Below are 24,421 nucleotides of genomic sequence, written 5' to 3' on the forward strand. Positions count from 1 at the left end.
TCCTCAACGTGCCGCCAGACATTTGATGAATCAGAACTCAAGGTTTATCTTTGCCATCTTGATTGTGAGGAGTTGTGCAAAGAAGGAATCCTACAAGCTGCAGTAATGATTTTCTTAAACCACCTCCAGTTTCAACAACAGAAAATCCTATTCGTCTTCCACTTTCTTCTTATAGATATTTATAAAAACACTGTTAGCTATGTGTCATCACACTTACAGAAATATGACAAAGGTGTTGACATGTGCTACATCAGACAGCCTTTCGACCTCCATCAAGCTCTGCAGGCCACAGCAGCACGACCCTGAAACACTAACAAGACCTGACTCAGCATCTTCTTACATTCAGAGACTCGTCATGTGGACATCTTACAGTACGTGCAGTCAAGGACGACTTTGTGTCCACCTCCTGCTCATAAGTGCAGCTGAGCTGATCCACTTCCTGCCACATCTGTCCAGCAACCGGCAGTAAAATCTGTGCCACAACAAATCAACATCACAGAGTGCAGGACTGTGTGTTCCTGCTCTTCAGCGTCTACATGAAACAAAGTGATGTGGTTATGTGTCGTGAAATCATTAAATGTTGGCGGTACAGACTCATTATATCCATGCTATTTTCATAGACTGCACGGTAACAATACTTTTAATACCTACGTTTTAGTTTTCATGCAAATAAAAGTTTTTCACTTCCCCTCTACCAGTTGCTGTTTTTTCAATCATAACTCAACACATGTTTCAAATGAAAAGCCTTCCCAGAATGAGAGGTATTTTGCTATTTGTTTTTGTTAATATGTGGTTGTTTATGGAGTTAGAAAAGAACACTATAAACATTTCAGACTGCCCACTAGATGACTATATCCATATAACACGTGTAACTTAAGCCACATTTGTGAGCAACCAGTTCGTAGTTGGTGCAAATTAGATTTACAATCCAAATAAACTCCTAAGGAATGAATATGTGTGACTAAATGCATAGGGTAGTAGCCTATTCAAAATTCACAAACATGCTGATATTGAAACAGTATTATTTTAAATGGAGAGTTATGCTGAAGTAAATCTGGTAATACTGTTTTATAAAGCGTCTAGATGCTAACATTGGCAACACATATAACTATGTCCTTGTCCTGAAGGGGGACTTTTCTTAATTCAGCTAAATCATCATTTAATAGTGCAGGTTAGGCCAGTTAGCCTAGCATGCTAACGCTAGCAGCTTAGAGCTATACAACATTTTAAAAACTATTTGTTGTACAGCAACATGCGGATTCAACACATTTGAGTTGAAGCACTCCTTTAAATGAACCAATGCACTACGCCCACATGTAGTCATAACATTCATTAACATTACAGTAAGGGGGTTAACATTACATGATGCTAAGCTACCAAGTAAAAGCTGCTAATTCTGTAGGTAAATGTCAGGTACTCGCTTTTTGCCGCAGACAAAAGCATGTTGAACACTGAGAGAAAGATGAAGAACAGGCATGAACCTGCAGGAACAGCTCATTCCTCACTCTCCTTACTAATTAGTGTAAATGAACTGCAGCTGCTGGGATCTGTCTGATTAACGTCCAGCAGGTGAAACTGACACAGCCTCGCTCAATCAGGGCTGGCCTTTTAACCATTTTCAAATAAAGCAAATGGGATTTACATGAAATGGCCGGCAGTCAAGTTAGATCCTCAGTGTATTAGTTGTTTATCCCAACACTTTAATATTAAGGCTCTAATAAACACTTGAGCCCATGAGTGCAGACACAGCACAGAGTGTTAATGTAAAACATAGTTTTGCTTTATTTGAATGAACCTCTCACCTGCAGGTGGCCAAGCACTAAACACCAGAGACAAGCAGAGATCATTACAGGAAAACTCCAAACTGACAGTTAGCCTGAGAGGATCAGTGCTGCAATCTCCGTATGGTCTTTTAAATCACCTTGACTTGGTTTTGTTTTTTATGTGATGTATTTTTACTCTCTGTATTTCGTTATATTTTTGGTCACTGGTTTTTGTGGTTTTCTGTGTGTATTAAACATATTCCAGTGCTATACAAACAGAGTTTATAATTATGATGTGCAGAAGTGCAAATGAATCCAACATTAATACAGATATTTTTCTCAGAATCAGGTTTATTCCCAAGTAGTTGTTTACATATGAATAATTTGTAGGTTTTTTAGGTGCAATACAATATATTTTATAAAAATAAAACCACTGTAATAAAATACTGCAAAAGCCAGACAAAACCTTTTGAAATACCTTATTAATCTGCACAATATCTCGTTTCTTTATTTGACATAGCCCTACAGTTTTGTGCCGTAATAGGCAAAAGTTCAAAGCATGAGGCCTCAATAATATTTGCAATATAATGCAGAGATAATAGTTCACATATTGCATACTTACCGACACACTGTACTTGCAGGCATGTGGAATAATCCAACATGTAACGGGATAACGTAATCAGACACAAAAAAAGATAATTCCCTTACAGTTACATTTATGAAAAAATATGAGATGACTAGCAGGATAACAATGTTACAAAGCAATTTAAAATAAAAAAGAATATATTTTACGAAGGACATTCGAACATTAGGAAACTCACCGAGTGATACAAGTCTCGAGTGAAACCATAAATACTATTTCAGTTCAATATCACAGCCTCAATTTAAAAGATGCTTTTCTTTTTTATGATGAACCCATTGGCTACCACATAAATGTACTTACTGAAAGGCAGGTTTCTTTAAAAAAAAAAAGATTTCTGATACAACATAACATGGTTCCTTCTTTATTAAGTCAACATTGTTCTGTTGTCTTATGTTAAGTAACCCAGACGAATCAGGACACATTACTCTTACACCGTGATACTCAGATTAGGTTACTGATGTTATTTTTTTTCAAAGGTTACTAGTAATTGTGATGTATTACATATTTAAAGTAACCCTCAGAACCCTGTGTACGTGTCAGAGGTCCAAAACAGTTCATGTGTGTGTGAGTGTGTTTGTGCACACACATTAAGTGGTACATTTAGTATTCTGTGACACGCTCCAGCAGTACCCCTCTCACTACCGGGTCCACAGTCCCATTGGAAATCCATGCAGCCGAAAGCCTCTTCCCCCTCAGCTGCCTGCTCATTGATTACCTGTCAGGGAGGCGGGAGTGGGGGGACGAGAGAGAAAGGGCCAGCCTGGGTGAGAGAGGAAGAAAAACAATGACTTTGAGAGGGAGAGAGCTGACGGGACGAAGCAGGAAGCAGAATGAGAATGAGGAAGAGGAGGAAGATTGGAGATTGAAACTGGGAGACGATGTGAATGATAAAAAGAGGCGAGGAGAGGATTAGAGCGCTTTCTGTCTCTTTACCTCTGTGACTCCACTCTATTTTAAATTCAGTTCTGGTGCATCAATGCATTTCACTTAGATGCTTTTTAAAAAATCCATCCATCACAGAATGCCAGCTCCATGTTCTTTAAGTAAGTTTCACTGCTTCCCTTTCCTAAACTTTAATACTGCTGTGTCATGGTTACTAAAAGTCAGTAAATCAGCAATTTCCCCCCAAAAATTATATATATTAACGGTCAGGTGGCAGTGCACCCTACCAGTAATTATGACGGCAGCAAAGAGGAGAGTAAGCTGACATTATTATAGAGTATTAAAGTTAACACTAGCATAAGGTTGGTCTAGACGGGTCAACAAATCATCAGATTTTAACACAGGAAACAGCTTTTCATTTCGTTAGTCCACACCCATGGCCTTACCCACCATTGAGGTCACCAAGATCTGCACAGCAAATTTGAGATCTAAAATTCAACACTCATATAGTTAATTATAACACTATGAAAGAGTTTATATGGAAACCACCAGCAAAGTGTTAAATTAACTTTCCAAAGTATTGACAATATAACACTATCACAGTGTCACTATACCAACACTAAGAGTGTAAGATGTGAACACCAACACTGAACATCAACACCGTTAAGAACAACACTAACAGTGTTGGCTGCAGCTTCAATTTTACACTGTCCTGGTGTAGAGTAAAACTACAGTAGTGATTCATCTTCTCCCATCTAATACCTTTAAGAGTTAGAAATGTACACTGAGCTAGTGTTGAATGCACATTATACTGGTGTTGCATTTTGCATTACCCTCAACCCTCTGGGAGTTCAAAATGAATACTAATCTAGTGTCAAATGTAGTGTAATGGTATTATGATGTACAACAAACTTGTGTTAAAAGTTACAATGAGAAATAAATCATTCCAGATATCAGCATAAAGTGCTTTATTTGAATGGTGGCATGTCTCTTGAAATTGACAAATTCTCACAATATTCAATTATACCAACATTCAATATTGTTGAACAGCAAAAATGAATATGTACAAAAATAAAAAATGACCCTCTATGGCACGGCAGGCAACAAACGACCTTTTTGGACCTCAACTGCTTCCTGAGGTTCCACACAGAATCGGAAATCAAAGTGTGCTTTTTCAAAAAGAGAAACACTGATTCAAACAATAATCCACACAAACACACATTCAGACACACTAAAACGCACCCACATTCGCATGCACATGCCCACAACACACGTGCACACACACACGCTACCCCGCACACACACACGCTACCCCGCACACACACACCCACACTGTTTCAGTACTGAGGGAAAATTTACAGCACATAGCTGTCTAAGACAACATAAAAAAGGGTGTCATTGCCACAAAGTTATCACATATGTTGAAGTCATAGGCGGCGCCAGGGTAAGGCTTGGTTGGGCTATAGCCCAACCAACAATTGTGCTGGCCTTACCGTTAGCCCTACCATAAAACCAACTAATATTCAATGAGTCAGGCCCACTTGAGGGAAATTAAAGAACACGAAGGGAAACCAAGTTTATATAGATTTCAAATAAATAAATAATTAATTAAAATACAAGTCAGTAGATGTTTGCTTCCTGCGAACACGACTCGTCTTGCTTGGGGTGAAGTCGTGCCGCCGTACTCTTACCATCCATTCGGCTCTCACCGACACATCACCTGGAAAGCTATGGAAGCTTATAGTACTATTGTACCTCGACGAATTCATACAATGTGGTACACAACAATAGGGTGCGGTCTTTTTCACGCGTTGATACGCCAACCGCCTCTCTTTCACCCGAAATCCACTCATGTTTAAACTTTGTCAATCAAATTATTAGCAGCTACCCTAAACTAGCGTCTCCAATCTCCACAACAACACAACCTACCGGAAGTAGTCGAGCGTACACTCAACACCAGGGGCGTGGCCACGTGGTGGCCAGGGGGGGCCACGGCCACCATTGGTCAGAGTATGGCCACCCTGCCGGCCCCCCCAACCTCACGGCACGAAAAAAAAAAAAAAAATACAACAAACCCTCATGAACAGAAATGGTATAAAGCTGAAATAAATGCATTAGTATTTTTTTTTTATCAAGTCGTTTTATATTGTCATTCGTCACTTCTGCTACAAGCCCCATATTCGCAACATGTTGGGCCACGCCCCCTCCAACGTGCCTGCATTCTGACAGCGCTTCAGTGGAGAGACTAGCACTGGAGACGAACGCGCTGGATATACCACTGTAACTAACAGGTGAGTAAGTTGGTGATACTTGAAAGGATCATTGAAATGATAAGATCATTTAGTTATCTTCACACTCAATTAAATGTGTAATGATGTCTCGACATTAAGGATTTGTGGCAGAGTGAGTTGAGTAAGGCTGCTGTTGTTATTTTTGCAAACTTGTAAAATGATCTATGGCTAGCGAGCTATCGCTAGCTAGTTAGCTTAAGTCCATTCCCAGGTGTCACTAAGTCATAGATAACGCACTGTCGCTAGTTTACACTTGAAATGGAATAAAAGCAATCTAAAGTTAATGTTGTGTAAAACTTTTCTTTAAAAAGGACACAATGAAAAGGATAAGTGCCTCAGGGGGAGACAGAAAAATCAGCGCTTTTTTTGCCAGCACCAGAGACCAGCAAGCTAGCACGACAGAGAATGTTGCAGACAGAGAAAGGGAAACAGAAGGAGCTAGTTGCGAAAGCATGACAAGTACAGAAAGGGAAGCAAGTGGCAGTGAATATTCAGCAGACAAGTTGACAGAGACAGAGCAGGAGGAGGAGACTGATACTAGGAGAAGAGAATTTAATTACAAAGTCTGCCCTCCAGGTGAGTGGTTATCAGTAGCTGAATAATGGGACATGTTCGGTCGGGTTATGGCAAACAACAATAATTTAAAGGCTGGCCATATAATAAACATGTATTTATTAAATCTGTAAAATGTTAATGATTGCATGTTTAGTCTTAAAAAACAACTAAAGAACAACATGTAATTGGAAGTGGATAGCATTTATGTTAAAAGCTGATATTAATGGGATTCTTTGGTGTTTTACAGACATTTCCAAGTCCAGGGGTGAAGCTCCAGCTCAACCTAAAGTTAATTTCCCCAAGACACTCCAGGGAGACAGAAGCAGGAGCTTCAAGGGTGAGTGGTATGAAGTTCACCCCTGGTTGGAGTACTCAATATGTGAAGACTCCACCTTTTGCTTTGCCTGCAGGCATTTCAGCTTACCTGGCCATGAGTCTACGTTTAATTCAGGTTCCGGTTTCAAAAACTGGAAGAAAGCTACCTATACAGACGGAGGGTATGCTGCACATAGTAGATCTGAGCATCACAAGAATGCCATGCTAGCATGGAAAGAATACCAAATTGCAGAAAAAAATCAGGGATCTCTAATGGGGCAATTAAATAAAGAGTACAACAAAACTGTTGAAGAGAACAGGGGGTACATCAAAACTCTTGCTGAAGTGGTTCTTCATTGTGCAACCGAGAACATTGCTCTGCGAGGGCATCGTGAATCTGAGGCCTCAAGCAGGAAAGGGAACTTTTTGGGTATGTTGAATATCATAGCAAACCATGACGACAAGATTTTGAAAAAGATGGATGGTCCCAGGAATGCTAAATATACAAGTCCTGACATACAAAATGAGATTTTGTCATGCTTAGCAGAGATGGTGCGCACATCAATAATCAAAGAAGTCAAGGAAAGTGGTGCTTTTAGCATACTTGTGGATGAGACTAAAGACAAAAAAAAAATGGAACAAATGTCTTTTGTTTTGAGATACTATTACAATGGTGAAATCCTTGAAAGTTTTCTGGAATTCGAGGTAGCAGAGAAGCTAGATGCGGAGAGCTTGACAATAAAAATAATTCACCTCTTGTCCAAATATGGTCTAGAATATAAGACTAACCTTGTTGGGCAGTCTTATGACGGGGCTGCAGTCATGAGTGGCAAGCACAGTGGTGTGCAGGCCCGAATTAAGGAAGTAGCGAAGCTGGCTTTCTACGTTCACTGTAATGCGCATTGCCTTAATCTGGTGCTGGTGGACACTGTGAGAGGGATCCCAGAGGCTGATTGCTTCTTTTCCTTATTAAAACAGCTGTACGTCTACATGTCTGGATCGGCAGTGCATCCCAAATGGTTACAGGTGCAACAGGAGATGTATGCAGGTGCACCCAGAGAGTTGCAAATGTTGAGTGACACACGGTGGGCCTCCAGATATTATGCTTGCCGTAATTTGTGGGATAGGTTGCCAGCAGTTGTGAAAGTTCTTGAGGAACTGGGTGATGAGAACAGTGGCGAGAGGTCAGTAGGTGCCAGAGGCCTTTTGCCTCAGATTGATTTCCAGTTCATTGTGTTTCTTGCCATATTTAAGAAACTTCTGGGAGATGCAAAATTACTGTCAGACATGCTCCAGTCTTCCTCTCTTGATTTGGCCAAAGCAGTGGATCTTGTGGAGGCACTTATTAGTACTTTTGAATCTTACAGGAGTGAGCAGCAGGTGTTTGGTGATTTGTGGGACACTGTTTTGGAGCTTGCAAAGCAATGTGATGTCTCTGTAGACACTGCTCCAAAACGTAAGAGAACACTAAGTTCAAAGCTACAGGGATACCATGTTCTGTCTACTGTGGGCAGACAAGAAACAGGCGATGGCAAAGATTATTACAGGACAGGAATCTTTAATCTGGTATTGGACCGGATGCTCATTGAGCTCAGGAACAGATTCTCCAATCAGAATTGTGACATAATGCGTGGAATACAAGCTTTAAATCCAAGTAGCAGAAGCTTCTGTGACAAAGATAGCCTTTTTGCATTTGCCAAATTGTATGGGTGTGACCTTGTGGACCTTGAGCATGAGCTCTACCAAATTAAAAGAGTTTTAGATCGTAAGATAAAGCAAGGGATGCAGAGACCACCTACAATTGTAGAGCTGGCAGCTTTTATTGAACCATACCAGGATGTCTTTGATGTTTTCTCCAGGCTTTGTAAAATTGCATTGGCAATACCTGTCAGCACAGCTGCTTGTGAACGCAGTTTTTCCTGCTTGAAGCTTGTCAAAACACACCTGAGAACTACAATGGGAGAGGATAGGCTGAGTGATCTAGGGGTGTTGAGCATAGAACACAGGAGGGCAGCGTCTTTAAATTTAGATGAGTTTGTTGATCGATTTGCTAGAAATCATCACAACCGAAGAATACAGCTGCTGTAAACTAACAGCTAAGTAACCAGCATCTGTCTGTTATACCTGCCAATTCTGCATCATTAACAGCCCCAACATTCTTTTGTTTTTCCTAAAGTGTATTATGTGACATGGGTATTGCAATGTTAGTACATGTCTGTTCTATTTAGACTTATCTGGTCAGCTTCCCAGACAGACACTCTCAGATATGTTCTCAAGAATTACAAAAAAGACAATTGTCAAATTATTTACATGGATCTACCTACACTCACTCACTCACTCACTCACTCACTCACTCACTCACTCACTCACTCACTCACTCACTCACTCACTCACTCACTCACTCACACACACACACACACACACACACACACACACACACACACACACACACACACACACACACACACACACACACACACACACACACACACTGTTTGTAGTGAAACAGTTCAATGTACATGTTCTCACACACACACACACACACACACACACACACACACACACACACACACACACACACACACACACACAATTCAATGTACATTTTACACATTGTTGATATTTGTTTTTCTTTATGTTTTATGGGACATGTGTGTGTGTGACGTTTATTTTTTACTCTTTATATATACATATGTTTATTATCGCAAATAAAATGAATATTGCACTTAAAAGGCTACAGTTTACTTTAATAAATGATCGCCTAAAATGACAATTCATATCGTGTCTTTCTGTCATTTGCACTAAAAGCTTCCCCTTCTCATGTTAAAGTCCTGAACCCCCTCACATAATCATGACACATCGCACTCGCACATTATCTAAGCACCCATTCCAATAACATGGGATTATCAGTAACAGTAAGACATCATTAGTGTCCATAAGAAGGTTCAATCCATTGTTTATGGCTAGATGAGCTGTTAGAAAAACTGCTGCTCTGAGTGATGCAGTGCGTGAGTTTTAAAATAGTAGTTTTTGACAATCAAGTGCCACCCCAAATAAAAGACTGGCCAGAGCTGGCCCCCCCAGAAATAATGTCCTGGCTACGCCCCTGATCAACACACGGAAGTTAACTGGAAGTTCTATTGTGCTCGTAGCTTATTAAGCTCAGGTCAAACTTTATCATGGATACATTTGTTTTTAAACGTCGTCGGACGGGACAACAGATGGCGTTGGCGGGCGTGTTGGATAAGGACACACCTTTGACACCTGCAGGGGAAGACGACCACTCCGGTCCCGCGTCTTCCATGTGCCAGGCTCGGCCGGACGAAGATGAGCAAAAAGAAGAGGAGATGGAGCAGGGGATGGAGCAGGAGGAAGAGGAAGAGGACGAGGAAGGGCCAGCCACAGACCAAGCACTGCGGGCACAGGCTCAGGCCATGATGCTAATGCTACCACTGACATTAGCCAACGACCCAGGGATGGACCGCAGTGCGCCATGAGGAAAATGTACCCCTCAAGGCTAATAGGTAACCAGCAGAAATCTTTCAATGCTGCCTGGTTTGGCACATACAGCTGGCTTGAATATTCGGTTGAGATGGACGCAACTTTCTGCTTCGCCTGCCGACATTTTTTGGGTAGTGGTGGGCACCAGTTCCATTCAGAGCCGGCCTTTTCTAATGGATATAAGAACTGTAAACACGCAACAGCAGCCTTTAAAAAACACAACGCAAGTGCGGCACACAAGTTCGCCATGGAGGCATGGGCTGAATTTAAACTGACAACGACAGATGGCTCGAGATTGGGAAACATGATAGATGCGGGTCATTCAAAAATCGTACAAGAAAACAGAGAGTACATGAGGGCTGTGGTTTTGTCCCTACGTTATACTGCATGCCAAGGCATCGCTCAGCGAGGTCACCGAGAGGATGAGGAGTCAGAAAATAAGGGCAACTTTGTGGAGCTGCTGAACGTAATTGGTGAGTTTGACGAGACAGTAGCCAAGAAACTGAAGGATAAGCCAATAAATGCCAAATACACACATAAAGACATTCAAAACGAGATTTTTGAAATTATGGCTGACATGGTCAGAAATGAAATAAGTGCAGAAACCTGAAAAGCAGAACATTTCGCCCTAAAATCACTGCCTGCAATACGGGCGACACTGCTAGATATCATGTCTCAGCCTAATGCGCGGAGGAAAACTGAGGCTAGCGCTGTGAATGGACTTGTTGATGAACAGTTTGTCCTGCTTCTCACACTTTTCGAGGAGCTATTCCGGGTCACAACATTCATGTCTGACCAGCTCCAATCTCCCACTCTTGAGCTTTCGTCCACAATAGACTTATCAGAGTCAGTCATAGCGACATTGTCAGACAAACGCGCAGAAGAGTTGTGGGTTGTCATTCGGGACAGAGCAGCGGACCTGTGCACCAAAGTCGGTGTGAGCCAGGACGGGACACGCGAAAAGAGACAGACACAGCCTCCTCGAATTCTTCAGGAGTTTGTTGTCGAGGCCTCAGTTGAGCGCACACCTGTTACAACTCCAGATATGCTCCATTGTTATTACCCAGTAATTGACAGACTTGTGGGTGAAATGAGAAAACGTTTCTCAACGGAGGCCGGAGGTGTTTTAATGGGAGTCACAGCACTCAGCCCCAAACATGCGTCTTTCCTAGACAAGAAATGCCTGCAGCCCATGGCGCAGTTCTATGGAGTGACTGAGGAAAACCTGACAGCAGAGCTACATCAAGTTCAGTGTCTGCTGGAAAGAAAGTAAGCACAGGGACATGTAGTGAATTACCGGGATGCTTTTATGGATTTATACAGATTCATCTGTATTTCACTGACCCTGCCCGTGACCTCTGCTTAGTGCGAACGCAGTTTCTCCTGCGTCCGTCGGATTAAGAACTATCTGCAGAACAGCAGCGGTGATACCCGAAACAGCAACTTGGCACTGTTGTCCATCAATAAACAAAGGACAATGACTTTGGATGTTCAGCGCATCATCGACATCTTTGCCTCCATTCACAAAAACCGGCGGATTGTACTCATTTGAAAATCTCAACCTGGTGAGTTTTAATATTGTTTTAATTGTTTTGGAAAACGTTGCTGACTTTGTTATTGCATTTTGCGTGTTGCCTGTTTCATGCTCTTCCTTGCTGCGGTCTTGTTGCCTAATTAGCATACTTAATTTGTTGGAGATGTGTTTTGACTCTTGGCTGTTGTGTGGTAGACTATATATGGCTTTAGGACAACGTAACTATGAACTATACCGTCTCTCTCTCTCTGTCTGTCTGTCTGTCTGTCTGTCTGTCTGTCTGCCTGAGCGTGCGTGCGTGTTTCTAGCTTTGGGAGGGTGTTGTTTTATTGAATATATATTCACATTGAAATTATGGCATTGATTTTAGCCCCACCACTGTATGGGTTAGCCCCACCGTAGTTGAACCAGAAAAAATACTCTGGCGCTGCCACTAGTTGAAGTGTGTCAAGGTATTGAGTATACTGTTACGTTTGCTACCATAACAATGGCCTTCACCTGGGTTCTGAATGAGATGACTGTAATATTCCTCATTTAACAGTTTTATGCGCAAAATCACCCGCGGGTCATCCTGAGTGAACAGAGTCTGAGCTGATGTTTTGTCAGTGAGAAACATCCTACAGTAATGGTTTGCACTGAAAGATTCCACATATCCAAGAAGGATAAAGTCCATATTTGACTCAAAGCATATTGCTTGCTTTTGTGACATTAAAAACTCTTTAGCAACTTCGAACTCAGCGTCAATTATAGTCGATTGTGACAGATCGAGAATATGCTTCACAGCTGGTAGGAGGGGCATCAATGATCGCTAGGGGGGGCACGGCCCTCGAATGCCCCCCCTTAGCGCCGGCACTGCTTAAATTATTTCACTTCGGGAACAAATTCAATGAAACGTAGATAACTTACAGTCACGCAGTCTGTCGAGACCACATGGTCGAAACCTGCAGGGACTGATGGCTGCTTAGATGGCACTGAGATAGTGCTGGAAAGGAAATACGTTGTTAGCGAAGTCAGCTAACTATAGTAGACATGTGCAATAGAGATGGATTTCATGATTCTTTTCCGGGATTCAGTTTGCGTCGGTCAGTTCGCCAAGAACAATCGTTCAGAATTGTTCGTTCGTTCAGTGGCGTTTGCGGTACAACGTCATTCAGCGGGGGATCATGGAATGCACAGTAGCGGTGCGTGGCCAATTTTACAGAGGAGGCCAGAGAGATCGTAAGCTACTGAATGACGTCATACCCATGTCAACAATGTGACTAAAAGTAGCATAAATAAATCAGGACAAATGATTGCAGCTGCTGCTATTTATTGACACCATATCGCAACAAGCTTAAACAAACACAACACAACACAACACAAAACCTTACACCCATATTTGTAATCTCAATAATACACTGAACTGTAGCCTACAGGTGGCCTCACATTCTAAAAGTCTCTGACCGGTTCACACCGCTGTCCGCAGGATGCTAAAGTGAAAGCCTCGGCTGTCACACTGCGTAAAGAAATAAAGTAAGCTTACTCACTATTTGTAGAGAAATGCCATTCTCCTATCCTTAATGGTGGCGAAATGATCTGTGACCCGGTCATACAGATCCCCATGCTGGAGCGGTCAAACAAGAGGCATGGCCAGCAGAAAAGACAATTTAGCATTACACTCCCTGTTAGCCAGTCCGTTCTCGTATAGTTCCCTTCACAAAACGTCCGGGTATTTCCTTTAGCTCTTCCCTGAGTAAGGTCGAGATTCGGAGTGGACCTACCCTTCTGTTTTATTTTTAACTGAATTTCAAACGGTAGTTTAGTGAAATCGTTTCTCAGAAAAAACTCTGGGTCTCCGTCGCCATCCATTCTTACTTTCTAACCTTCCTTCACGGTTAGCAACAGCATGGTTGTGTGTGGTTACGTACTTACGTATTAGTGTAGGAGGCACGTACAAGCTAGCCTCCTCATTTTTTAAATTTTTACAGTTTGATTGACCTTGATGAGCGTTCGGTGACAAGCCGAGCTTCAATCTGATTGGCTAAAACCCTTAGTAGTAGTGGAGGCCAAGTTAAACGGGCCTCCTTAGATGGCAGTATTTCACCTATAGGGGCGCTGTTTTGCTCGCTCAAAGAAAAACATGACATCAGGGAATTAAACACGGCATATTTGGAACCTAAAATGTGCGTCATGAATCCCAACTCATGGATATTTTTTTATCGAATATAAATGAGGAGGCCACGCCTCCCTTGGCCTCCGGGAGAAAACGCCACTGGGAATGCACGGTTCTCAGCTCCGCGCTCGCAAACGATCGTGGAAACAGTCCACACAACACCGTAGTTCAAGGCAAATACATAACTGCAACTTCATGATTATGTGTAGTTTTAGACAACACAACAGTGGCTAATGTGTATATTCACCTTGACATTTATTGAAGGTAAATACTAATAGAGTAGACTACAGCTTGATCCGCGAATTTACTGTCTTACTTTTTTTGTTCTCTCTCAGCAAGGACTACTAAATAAAGAAGTAACGACTCAATATGCCAACAAACATGTTTAAAAGCTTGGCAGAAAGATTATATTGATGAAAAGGTTTCAAGTCCCCATTTAGCCTACTAGGCTAGCGCTACTGAGTGACTGAGTGACTGAACGAGAACGACTAGAGAGGAATAAACGAGAATCATTCCTGTCTCTCATTGGCTACAATTCAACGAGGGCGTCACAGACTCAACAGACAACAGCATACGATTGGCACAGCGACTAGTCCGTGGGAGAACGAACGAGCGAACGAACGAACGAAATGTAACACCAAAACCACAACACTTTACCCCGAAAAGCCCTAACACCAGGATTTTCACACTGGCGAATTTGCTGTGTGGATGTGGAGGTGTAAATATAATAACAGTTGGGAAATAATTGCCTGAAATGAAAGGGGCCCTATCATGTTTTTTAGGGTTTTCCATTGTCTGTAGTGTGTTATATAGCTTTATGTGCAAGTGAATGGTCTGCAAAGTCTTAAATCCGAAAGTTCAGACCAGAGGGAGTTTTTCCTACATTTTAATACGTGTGTGTCATAGCCAAACAGCTACTAAAAGATGATCCAAGACTGCATTTGTTATTTAAAGTCTGCCCCAAAAAACAATGTTCATGCTGAGGAGACAGAGCCTTCTAATATTGGAAACAGATTTTCTTTTATAATCAATGTCATCATGGCGACAAATTACCTTGTTAACACAGTAGTTATGATCATCAACCCAAACCCAGATGTTGATGATTTGTAACAGGTTTGAATTAGGGCTAGGGTTAGGTTTGGGTAGGGGTCATATCTAAAAAAAAAGTTATGTCTGTCTTTCTATTTGTCTTGGATAACAGTTTTATCATTTAATTTGAAGGAAATGTTGCTTAGTCATTTCCTTTCAGCCAATCTGACCCATCTCAATCAACTGGAATATTTTTGTCATATATCCTTACATTTCATGTGTAATGGTGGCTGCCATGTTGTTAATGTTTATAATACATACATCTGTTTACAGTCATTATTTTTTATTTAGATATTGATATATATATATACACATTTTATTTTTTATTACACTGAACAGTATTTCAGACCTGTTAATGTGCATAAACCTTTATTGACCACGTCGTCACTGCACCATTCTGCAGAAGAGACCGTTTAAATGCGATCAGGTAAGAAAAAAGTGTAGATACAAGTTGTTAAAGATGACTTAGTGTATGGAAACAGTCATGAGCTCATATTCTCTTAGAAAACATTACTGTATCATTGAACCAGTGGCTTTTAATGGGCTAGAAACACTGCAAAATCTTTAAAAAACGTTACTGATATAGTGTACTCTCCACATGCCCAGTGAAAAGAATGAAACATCAGTATCAAAGCTGTTTTTTTAGCTGGATTTTTTAAAGTTCGTCCATTGACCCTGCACAGCCTTTCTGGAGAGACAGAGTGATCTGATGGAAGATGAAGTAGGAATGTAAATGTCAAATGTTAATGAGATTAGAAAATGCAGAGGGATAGTTGAAAAGAGGAGGTGAAGCAGCAGAACGTGGGGGTACAGCTTCCCTCTGATGTATCCCGACTATCATATCTGAGCTTTAATGATTCTCTGTGGATGAAGGAAGGAGAGACTAAGATCAAGGGAGCTGGGGGGTGAGGAGGGGGGAGGGAGTGAATAAAAAGCAGTGAAACAGCATGAAAAAAGAAAAAGAAGGGCCCTTCCAGACATGCTTATTCTGTATGCCATCGTTTGTCTTATTGCTGCGGATGGATTAAAGTTAGAATTTTTTATGTAAAACTCTCCCCTGAATCATGAGTTTGCATCAGGAAGAAGCATTTTGTACTAATGACGCCTAAATTAAATTCTGGAGATATGAAGAGAATTAAACTCTAAATCACACTTTTTAAGCCATACCACTGTTTGAATTATTTATAAATAATATTAAATATATTTATTTATTATAGAGAGAAGCAGGCCTTTATTTCCAGGTCTGGAATGTCAATGTACTCTACTTACCATTCCAGTTTTTTCAATTTTATGCATCTCTATACTTTTACTCTAATAATAATAACAACAATAATAATAATAATAATAATAATAATAATAATTATAATAATAATAATAATAATAATAATAATAATAATAATTATAATTATAATTATAATAATAGTACAGTGACTTCCTATATAAATCTGAATAAAATGCTTATGTTTTTTGTAGTACGTATATTTTGATGTATGAAGCCAATATTTGTTTCTTAACTTAATTAATATTTTGAATGTATGGCTTTTACATTTCGAAGTGTATTTTCAATGTGAAGCATTACTTTTGTTACTATGTAACATGTTCATTTATACCATTTTAAAAATATCTGTGTTTTCAGCAAAGGCTCATTAAAAGCAATATGCGTAACGTTTCAGAGAAGTTATAGAGAAATGTACATTTCTAAAGCTGTTTTAAAGGACCTATTATGCTTTTATGGACTTTCCCTTTCCTGCTATGACCACCCAAAACACATCAGAATTGTGGTAATACATCAGAAAAAGATTGCAACAACCTTAAATCTCTGTTGAGCTTTAAACAAGCGGGTCACTCATTGTAAAACTGGGCTTCGTCCCGCCTTCAGTCTATAAAAGAAAAGAGAGAAAAAAAGAATTTAATATTTTAAAAGCTTTTTGGGGTTTTCTCTTTCTGTCGTGTGTTCTATAGGTATTTGAGCATGTAAATGGTCTGCAAAGGCTAAAATCCTAAAGTTCCCTCCAGAGGGAGTTTCTCCCCCCCCCCTGCCTTAAACGCCTCCATTGTTGTCCTTTGTTTACTTCTTCACATAGTGACATCACTATGTAACCGTAGTGCTTCTATTGGCTAGTGCTCCAACAAGTTGTCTGTGATAGCTAAGGGGCAGGACATCTCTAAAGGGTTCACCAATCAAATCAGAGCCGGCCAGCTAACCAATCAGAGCAGATTGGGCTTTGGTTTCAAACAAATGATGAAAAGAGCACAGCCAGTATGAGAAAAATGAAGCACTCTCTGAACATTAAAGCACGTAAACATCTCACTGTATACGCACAAAATACAAATATTTATGTATGTAAAAGCGCCCCTATGATATCTTCAGAACTTTAAAGTTTGTAATTCCACTGCATACATTTCTTTCCCATAATCCTGACCCTAATACATTGGACCTTCACTTACCTTTTTTAAATTAAACAACATGTATTTTGAATGCAAATCAGGCTCTACATTAAATTCTCTCGCTCTTTGGATTGGCGCCATGTGGATTGATTGACAGGAAGCGAAGCTGGCCGGTGGGAATATGCTGTGTGAGAGGGGATTCATTAGCACTCTCAAAGGGATGCAGTCATTTATAATTAAATGCTGAGGCTGCTCTATAATAGATGATCAGCAACGAATGTTTTCCCCGAGCTTGAGACACAAAACAGAGGGAAAGAGAGAAGCAGAAGAAAGAGGATACACGCAGCGTACGACCTTTAAGATGACTGAATGTAATTACACATGAAAAATACGGTTTATCTCAGAACAATTGAGTCAGCAGCTGTTGCCTCCACCTGAAACTGAAGGATCTTCATCTTTTATCACGGGATGAGATATTAAGCTAAACCTCGTTTTTTAAGCCCTAAACTGATTATCATTTCGAGGATAATGTCTTCCCTTGCTGCCACCTAAAAAGGGGCCTTATTATGCTTTTCTTTGTTTTCCCTTTCCTGTAGTGTGTTATAAAGGTCAGCAAAGGCTAAAATCCCTGTGTTCCTCCAGAGGGAGTTTCTCTCCCACATACCCACCCCTGCCTGAAACGCCTCCATTGGTCTCCTTTATTAACTTCTGTTACATGGTGACATCACACTCCTTCAAATATCTAGTTAAAATCCACCACTGTTGGGGAAGCTACGCATGGTAGCATGATTGCATTTAATATTTAAACCAGGAAACCTTAATATTTTAAACTAATTGTTTAGGTATTTGAAAAGCGATTTACATGGTTCAGTTGGAATTCCCTAAAAGCCCAAATCTGTCGACTTCAGATTTCACAGATGAAGCAGACGTGAGAGAAAGGACAGAATATCAGAAGAAGAAGTCGTTATCTTCATGTCTAATCTGACCACAGTGAGATGAATGAGACGAGGATGTTCTTTACAGCCACCTTGGGAGGAGTATAAAGGAACAGATGCAAGGTCACCCGCTAAATTGGTAACGCTTCGGCAGCCTTGATGATGTTGGTGCTGTCAGAAACCGCAGGGGAACAATAATGCAAACAAAGCGTAATTCTGTGGAAAATGTCTACAGAATGACGAAAATGTGTCCAAACACACACTGAGGGGAGGAATTCAGCACCCATAGAAGCTTTTATTATTTGTTTCCTGGAAAATATGTACAGTACAGTGTGTGTGTTGATATATTTTTTGGTTATTGACTGCAGCCCGCGATGAAATGCTGACTGGCAGCCATAACTCTTTCTCATGCAGCAGGACACATTTCATCGTCCCTCCCCCTCATGTCACATCTCTCCGGCTCCATTCCTCTCACTCTCCATCACCCTCTCGCCTCACCTTCCTCTCTCTATCTTAAATTCATATCGACATGGGAGGAAATGTCAGGGGTTTAAATGTGTCCACAATTTTATTGCTCCTCTCACACATTTATATATAAGTGTGGGTAGATTGTGGATAGAGGAACGCACAAGACAAATCAACCTGCTGCTGCACGTCCCACCCTGGGTTTGCGACAATTAGAATATGAATATATTGATTACAGAGCAATTTTATTACTCGTTCGAGCTTTTAAAAAGCTATTAAATACTTCAGACATGCATTGAAACCCAAAGTCAACTGTTTTATATTATTATAGAGTATGTTGATTCCTAAATGAAATTAATTAACTTCTAATTTACTGTGGTTGAGACAGATACTTCAGGGACAAATAGCTCAAAACCTTGAAAAATCATACTTAAAAGTAGAGTAGCCACTTGTGCTGAATTTATAATAAAATAAATGGTAAATCAATTAACAGAAAATCAATAATTTGTTGAAAAGAAATGCAGAAATATACAAATTTTAGATCCTTAGATGTAAGTATTTGCTGGTAATTTTTGTCAACATGGTTTGGATTTTGCGGCAGTGGTCCTCACATACCTACCTGAAAGCTTGCTCATGCATAAGTACAAAAGTATTATTTTCAAGTACTTATTCTGAATTTCACATTTCAGGATATTTCTTTCTTTATATTCTGCAGGAGGACTTAATCCATTATTATACAATAAATGTATCGATGATTTATATTTTGCTATAATAATCTGTCACTAATTCTTATTGTAGCATAAATGCGGTGAAGCAGAGAATACAATTGTGGTATATTTATGTAGTGTGGTAGAAGAATTAAGAATGAAAAGTAAGTAGTAAAGGAAAGGAAAACCTCAAATTTGCAATACTTTATCATAACTACTACTTAAACGTAGACATATATATTTATGAAATATCTTTGTACTGTGGATTTATGGTCCAATAAAACAATACATCAGAAGACTTCACCTTGGACTCTGGGAGATTATGATGTGCATTTTCCACTTTTTGTGACATTTAAAAGAGGTGTTTCTGAGAAATGTCATGGACACACATGGGGCAGAAACATAAAGTGACTGACAGCATTTAAAGCTTCAGTGTGCTACCTCCTGACAGCTGTGCTAATTGAATTTGAATGGAGAAAGTATTATGTTGTTACTCACTGTACAACAAAGTCTCTGTTCGTGTTCCTGTGCTGCTTATACACATTAGTTATTAAACCTTGTATTGACAAGGCTTTCTTGTTCTACTGTTAGGTGCAGAACATTTTATAGCAGAGGCCTGAGGCGACTTTCCTGCCTGACAGAGGGCTCTACCTCCACCTGAAATACTGAAGAGCTACCATCAGTTTCATAAATCATAGACAAAGGTGGAAGAAGTACTAGGTATTTTACACAAGGACAAATAGCAACCCTCAAAGAGTACAAAAAGTGAAAGTGTAAAGAGTGGATCAAAATAAAGCTGACTTAAATTTCCAAAAGTAAAATAACTCGTTATAAACAATGGCCCATTTCAGAATTATAGATATATATTTATAGGGATTTTGTGTATTTTGAGTCAAACATTAGTCAAATGTAAAATTACTCATTGCAGGATTTTTTAAAATCCAAGTAAGTATTTAAATATAAAACACAATCATTTATTGAATTTTATTTCAAATTAGGTATAGGGAACCATGGTTGCTTTTTATTCTGTATTACTCTGTTTTGTAAAATTTGTGGACCTCCAGGGCAACCATACCAACATTGCTCAATGGCAATCATTGGTCGGTACAATAAGATATGCTAATCTTCATGAACTGTTGGCAGAACTGGAGTTATTACAGTGCATATTCAACTCTATAACTGTCCCTCAGATGCGAGGAAGCCAATATTAAATCCTATTTATTTTTCAGTTGTATGAGAACGACTCCCTCAGCTGTTTTCAGGTCGGGGGTCAAACAGTCGGACTGAAAACTGCTGACTTAGATGGATCAGACTAGGGCTTTCCCAGGGTTTTAACTGTGGGTGTGTGTGTGTGTGTGTGTGTGTGTGTGTGTGTGTGTGTGTGTGTGTGTGTGTGTGTGTGTGTGTGTGTGGGCTCCGTAAGTGTGTACACCTGTATGATTAAAAACATTTGCAGCAAAGATGAGAGCAGATATGAGATTGCTTTTTCTGTAATCCATCACACTTGCAGCAACGGCAGGATCTTAACCCGTAAGAAGACTCCCTGAGAAAACATGTGAGGATGAAAGAATTGGGTAAGCATGGTACATCCTCCAGCAGTCTGCATCCCCCAGTGATAAGGAAAGCATCTAGTAAATTGCTTCATGAGCTGGCAACAACAAAATGCATTGAAAAATTGCACAATTATTTTAATGGAATCTGGTGAGTTGCTCTTTGGGTGTTGACTCTGCACCACATTACTCTTCGAGTATATTTGCATTTCCCTTTCTCTCTCATTGTCTTCATCACCCAACCTACTTTTCTATCATAAAGATAGATTAAAAGATGCAATCATTTGTAATACTCGCATCTCTTCATTATTATACTGAAGGAACAAACTACTAGGATCATTCTCCTCCTGCTTTCTGTATTAACAACTCAGTCCTTAAACATGAAAGTGCTAGGGCTGTCAAAGTTAACATGACAATAACTTGTTTTTTTAATTGTTTTAATCTTAATTAACGTTTGCTGTGAGTAGCCTAATCAATCCCCTCCTGAGAGATTAATTCATGACCTTCACGGCACCCACTAACCGAGGAGGGAAACGTCAGCACATTGTTACTTGACTAAACAACAACGCTAACAGTTAACAAAGCTAACGAAGCTAAGGAGCAAATTTAGAAACAGCTAAAGAAGCTAACAGAGTTTCCAGCTAACATCAACGGATTGGAGTGAATTGCCATGATGATCGTTTCAACTCTTTTCAGTCAAACTGAATATTTGGAGAAGGTAACTTAAAACATTATCATGATGTGTTTGAATCATGAACTGTCTAGGGTTCAAACATAGTCTTGACAAACAAGATACAAAAGCCTTAAGTTGTTATAAGGAGGTGTTTTCACAGCAATAGATACTCGAGACAGAATTATGGCTAATACTTACTTACTTACTCTAGCTGTAATACTGTCAAATATAATTTAAACATAGTGGAAGAATGAAACTTTTTATCCAAGCAAATATTGAAATAATACAATTTAGTTTTTTTATACAAATAACAGTGTTCACTAGCTTCGAGGCTTATGAAATTGTTGTATATTAATTAATTATTACATTTCAAATGGTGGATTTCCTTAGAATTGCTATCAACTACAGAATGTCTGTCAGTGTGACATCCCTTATATCAGTACCTGGGAGGGTTTCTGGACAATATCTGTTTGGCTTTTGGATTTAAGCACAGAGAGAGTGGGAACAGCTATTTTTTAGGTCTTTTGGGTTGTTCCATAAAGAGATGTAAGTTAAAAGCCTTTAATTTGTTTTGCCACGTCTTTTCTCTTAGGAAGGTTTATGGTTTGCATTTAGAGACTTGTTTTATCTTAACTTAAATTTGTACCGTTCTGCTGGTCACCCCATGGGAGTGCAAAGATCAGTTTAGGGTCCTGATGTCCTTTCAGTAACCTACACAACTTGTGTTTTATTTGTGGCCTGTTGAACTGAACAGATACAGTACACTAGGCTTTCTAAAAAAGTACTGTGGGGAAACAATTTGGATTCAACACTATATGGAAACAGGAGGCTTTTTGCTGACTTTGTAGTGAAACGCAGCTTACAGTGACGTTGACATCAAATCTGGAGTCACTTGTTAGCTTGTCACTCAGTAAAGCAACACTATACTGAACACTATAATCACATTATCTGTATATTCTTATTATATTTGTACTTTATTTTTGACAGTTTGTACAATATATATTTTTTAAAATAATATTTCTATGTTTGCTTTTATGTACACCAAAGCAAACTCCTGTTCAGTAAATGTTCATCTACCTGGCAATAAAGAAGACTCTAGTCTGAAAAACGTTTCATACAACATACTTTATAATAATTCTACATGGGGCTGCATTTCAATTTAAGCCATAGAAGGCACATTTGCTCTTGTTGTTGTTGTCTTTGTTTTACTGAGAGCAGGTTTAATGTTAACAGACTAAAAGCAATATCAAAGCTTTACATTGCTGCCCAAACACAACCATGTAACACTGAAAGCAGATCCTATCATGGCTGCATTCGACTGTGCCACAGAGTGAGGACGTGTTGAACAGGGGGATTCCTGCCTCTGTGTGTGTGTGTGTGTGTGTGTGTGTGTGTGTGTGTGTGTGTGTGTGTGTGTGTGTGTGTGTGTGTGTGTGTGTGTGTGTGTGTGTGTGTGTGTGTGTGTGTGTGTGTGTGTGTGTGTGTGTGAATGGCGCAGTACTTATTTATGTGTCCATTGCGGCATCTAGCTTCAGCAAAGTGCTGCAGTCACTTTTTACCACCACCCTCCCACAAACACACACACACACACACACACACACACACACACACACACACACACACACACACACACACACACACACACACACACACACACACACACACACACACACACACACTCACACACACACACACACACACAATCCCTTGTTAGAGCACACAGTCTTGCGATCAGCGCTGCATGCAGCTGAATGTGTCAGGGCTCAGCTCCTATAATCCACATTGATTCATGGTGTAGAGAGGAAACAGCTCCCTGGAGAGGATCTCTCAGGGCCGTTGTGTCCATCAACTGCTGTTTGTGTGTCTGAGTTCAGACTTAGTGTCTTTCAGAGAGCTTATTTGTTTCTAGAAGTGTGTGATCAGTCTAAATACAAAAACAGAGAGCAGGTGGAAGGTTAGGAGGTTTGGGAGCACTGTGAGTAGATCAGGGAATGTTTCTTTAAAAGAAAAGCATCATGGTGAGTGTTAGGAGGCTGCATCTGTGGAGAAAGAATTTATAATCAATGGTTGGTTAAGTAAATGGATAACATACAGTATGGGTGGATACATGGATGGATGTAAGGAGGGATACATTGATACACAAACGGGTGGATGGGTAGTTAGTTGGATTGATGGCTGAAGAAATAAATGAATCTAGGAATGGAGTGGTAGATACATGAATGTATGAAATGATAGCTGAGTAATGATGGCTGTGTGATTTGAGAGAAATGGATGGATGACTGTTAATAAGGAAATGGGTAGATGTATGTTGAGTTGATGGATGAAGGAGTAGATAAATATGTTGGTGGAATGGATAGGTATGAGAGCGGATGAGCCAATAGATGACTGCAATGATGGTTGGATGTGTGGACCAACGTGTAAACAGATTTTTTAGAAGTCATATGTGAAAGATTTAGTTCCATCTAGTGGTTAAGTTGCAGATTGCAACCAACGAAATATCCCTCTCCTCAACCCTACTTGACAAGCTCGCTGCAAAACCTGTGTTGCCTGCAGTTAATGGGAAATGGGAAAAGCCCTGTTTTAAATTACTATTAAGCCAAAACAGATTATAAATATGAAGATTAATGAATCATTTATGATAATTTCTCCTTACCGGACAACTATAGAAAAAATAGTGGTGCATCATGTTATAAATTTCATATCCGCTAATATATCTCCCTAAATCAGACCTGGTCATCTAAGTGGACATTATTTGGATTTGGATGGATGGATGGATGGATGGATGGATGGAGTTATGAAAAGTTGGGTGGATGGGCAGATCGTTTGCTGTAAGGTTAGATACATAAATAAGTGGGGGAATTGACGGTTGGTTACATTCTTGAATGATGGATGGATAGATGATTTGTGTGGATGAATAAAACATAAGAGGACGGCAGTGAATGCACAATGTATGGATAGATAAATATGGATTGAAATGA

The 24,421-nt window shown here is 39.9% G+C and overlaps 1 protein-coding gene across 1 annotated transcript in view; it reads left to right on the forward strand.

Annotated features, from left to right (window-relative positions):
- The first annotated feature begins 20,654 nt into the window (after positions 1-20,654).
- Positions 20,655-24,421, forward strand: part of pth4 (parathyroid hormone 4) — a 25,448-nt gene continuing 21,681 nt past the window's right edge. The window contains exon 1 of the mRNA XM_063912092.1: positions 20,655-20,794. The gene's annotated coding sequence lies outside the window, so the exon portion shown is untranslated. The remainder of the gene's footprint in view (positions 20,795-24,421) is intronic.

Source organism: Eleginops maclovinus, chromosome 20 (genome assembly GCF_036324505.1).
Source record: "Eleginops maclovinus isolate JMC-PN-2008 ecotype Puerto Natales chromosome 20, JC_Emac_rtc_rv5, whole genome shotgun sequence".
Taxonomy (NCBI): domain Eukaryota; kingdom Metazoa; phylum Chordata; class Actinopteri; order Perciformes; family Eleginopidae; genus Eleginops; species Eleginops maclovinus.